At 43.4% G+C, this 3,527-nt stretch overlaps 1 pseudogene; it reads left to right on the top strand.

Moving 5' to 3' along the window:
- Window positions 1–244: 244 nt before the first annotated feature.
- Window positions 245–1,548, top strand: LOC105733576 (tubulin beta-4B chain-like; annotated as a pseudogene).
- The last annotated feature ends 1,979 nt before the right edge of the window (window positions 1,549–3,527 follow it).

Raw genomic sequence — 3,527 nt, 5'->3', positions numbered from 1 at the left:
CCCAACCTCAGGTGTTATGACTGCCTTGGCCTCCCAAAGTGCTGGGACTCTGTTTCTTTAATTCAATTTTGAAATAATTAATAGTTTCACAAATTTCAATCTAAAAAAATTATAAGATGATATCTAGTTAAAAATTTCTCCTATCTAGTTAAAAATCAGTTAACTAGAGGACTCTGTGCGCCTGCTCCTGCACTGCTGTCTCTCTACTTCCACCTGTGTCCCCGCTGCCCCCGCTGCCGCCATCATGAGGGAGATTGTGCAACTGCAAGCCAGACAGTACGCAACCAGTTCTGAGAGGTGATCAGTGATGAGCACGCCATCGACCCCACGGGCACCTACCACGGGGACAGCGACCTGCAGCTGGAATGCATCAACGTGTACTACAACAAGGCCACTAGGGACAAATACATGCTCCGTGCAGTGCTCGTGGATCTGGAGCCTGGCACCATGGACTCCGTGCGCTCCAGGACCTTTGGGCAGATCTTCTGGCCAGACAATTTCATCTTCGGTCAGAGTGGTGCTGGGAACAACTGGGCCAAGGGGCACTACACAGAAGGCATGGAGCTGGTAGAGTCAGTGCTGGATGTTGTGAGGGAGGAGGCTGAGATCTGTGACCTGCTTGCAGGGTTTCCAGTTGACCCACTCCCTGCATGGGAGGACTGGGTCTAGGATGGGTACCCTTCTCATCAGCAAGATCTGGGAGGAGTACCCAGACAGGATCATGAACACGTTCAGTGTGGTGCCCTCACCCAAGGTGTCAGACACCACCATCTCAGTCCACCAGCTTGTGGAAAACACATACAAGACCTACTTCACTGATAATGAAGCTCTTATGACATCTGCTTCAGAACCCTAAACCTGACCACGCCTACCTACTGTAATTCCAGCCACCTGGTGTCTGCCACCATGAGTGGGGTCACTACCTGCCTGCACTTCCCAGGCCAGCTCAATGCTGACCTGTGGAAGCTGGCTGTGAACACGGTCCCGTTCCCCAGCTTGCACTTCTTCATGCCCGGCTTTGCCCCACTGACCAGCCAGGGCAGCCAGCAGTACCAGGCACTGATAGTGCCTGAGCTCACCCAGCAGATGTTTGCCGCCAAGAACATGATGGCTGCCTGTGACCCCCACCATGGCTGCTACTTGATGGTGGCTGCTGTGTTCAGGGGCCGCATGTCCATGAGGGAGGTGGACAAGCAAATGCTTAATGTCCAAAACAAGAACAGCAGCTACTTTATTGAGTGGATGCCCAACAATGTGAAAAGGGCTGTCTGTAACATCCCGCACCAGGGGCTAAAAATGTCTGCCACCTTCATGGGCAACAGCCAGGCCATCCAGGAGCTGTTCAAGTACATCTTGGAACAGTTCATGGCCATGTTCTGGCACCAGGCCTTCCTGCACTGGTACGTGGGCAAGGACATGGAAGAGGTGGAGCTCACCAAGACTGAGAGCAATATGAATGGCCTGGTGTCTGAATACCAGCAGTACCAGGATGCCACAGCCAAGGAGAAGGGAGAGTTTGAGGAGGTGGCCAAGGAGGAGGTGGCCTAGGGCCTCCATTCACTGGGGAAAGCAGGGAATCGGTGTGAACTCTTTATTCACTCCCAGCCTGTCCTGTGGCCTGTCTCACTGTTTGTGCACTTGCTGTTTTCCCTGTCCACATCCCATGCTATACAGACACCACCATTAAAGCCTTTTCACAGTGAAAAAAAAAATCAGTTAACTAGTTATCTAGTTAACTGACTAGTTATCTAGTTAAAAATTTCTGTCCTATCCACCTAGAATGACCCTACTACATAACTATTATTATTTACTTTTCATGTATTGTTTCAGAATTTATATTTTTTACTTGAGAGCTAAATCAGAAAAACTATATTTTTATGGTTTTTGAAGTAGTGAATGGGGCAAAATGGGGACGACATGATGGCATTTGTTGAAAGAGAACAACTTCTGCATAGCATGTTTGCTACTGGATTTTATTAAGTAACTAAAGAAGTATTTATTAAGTCCCTCCTCAAGCATGATTCTAGGTGCTGGCTATAAATGTATTCCATATAAGAACATTATCAATATACTATGGTGAAAACAAAATTAGGTTGTAATGCATAACTTTAATTTCACACGTAATAAAACATTAACTTTTATAAATGCAATATTCTCTAATCAAGAAATCCAAATTTTCTACCAAACATGTTAAAGGAAATTGAACATTTAGGAAACAACTGATCAAATACAAACAGCTGGAAAGAGTAAATGAGAAGTTAAAGAAAAGAAAAACACAGGAAACTTGAGAAAATAGCTTTAGGAATGTCCATAGTCATTAGCTTTCAGCCACCAGGAAGCTGTCCAACCAAAACTAAGATTTAAATGCCTACAGGGAAAAAGGAGTTTCAATATTTAGCAGTTTAGTTACTAAGAGAGTATCTGACCTAAATTCACAGTAGAGTTGCTCATATTTTAGGTTACCTCATACTAATCCATTTTTCAAGCTTATAACTACATTGGTGATATGATGGACACAAAAACATTTTAATACAAAGACCACACAGGAACTTTAATATTAATCTGTATTAGGCTAACAAATTAAATAACGTATGTCCTGATAGAAATCATAATGCAAAGCAACTACATAACATTATGCTGCATGCAGTGCCAGAAGTAAGGCTTGGCCAATCATAAGAGATCACCACTTGCATTTATGTATCCATGTATTCCCCTCCTGGTCATGTGAAAGAATTTTCACAACTGAAATCAGTTCAAGTATGTCCACAATGTTTTTAAATATCCTTCAGAGTTCAGCATTTCATTGTCAAGTGAAAACTTTTCCACCCATTTTTGTGAATATGCTCAAGTTTTCTTTTTTGATAGAATTACAAGGAGAAATATGGTCAAATTTTGATATCAAAAGCAAGCAGATTTTTAAAGTAGATTTTTTTTTTATGTACTCCATATGAAGTTTCCCAGCTCTGCTACTTTCTTCTGTTATTCTTATAGAAGCAGATTGTGGGGAGGTAGAGACTATTAATGGAATAGTTTGGAAGGAACACAACACAAACAAGTGATGCCCTTCAGTGGAGTGGAATTCAGGTAAACTTTATATTATACAACCGTATTAGTCAGGGTTCTCCAGAGAAATGCAACCGATAGGGGAAATATATGTGTGTGTGTGTGTGTGTGTGTGTGTGTGTGTGTGTAAATATGTATACATATTTATATGTATACATATAAATGGAGACCCAAGAAAGGGTTGCTATTGAAGCTCCTGTGGAAGGCAGTCTGCTGGCAGAGTCCCTCCATCTTGGGGGGTGGGGGTGGTAGTCAATCTTTGCTTTAGTAAGGTCTGCAGGTCAGGTCATGTAAGCTGGAGTTCAGCGAAGGATTGAACCTCAAATTGAGGAACTGGAATGAAAATCAGGATCCCAAAGCAGGAGACTGCTTCTTTAGACTGAGCAAACCTACTTGGGCTTCGAAGGATAATTTGGAGTAAGTATGTTCATGCTTCACTTTGGGTCTATGGATTGAATGAGACC

The sequence above is a fragment of the Aotus nancymaae genome, unplaced genomic scaffold, assembly GCF_030222135.1.
Source record: "Aotus nancymaae isolate 86718 unplaced genomic scaffold, 86718_ANA_hifiasm-v0.15.2.pri h1tg000004l, whole genome shotgun sequence".
Lineage (NCBI taxonomy): Eukaryota > Metazoa > Chordata > Mammalia > Primates > Aotidae > Aotus > Aotus nancymaae.
Note: the sequence above shows the minus strand (reverse complement) of the source record. Positions and strands in the feature narration are given on the sequence as shown.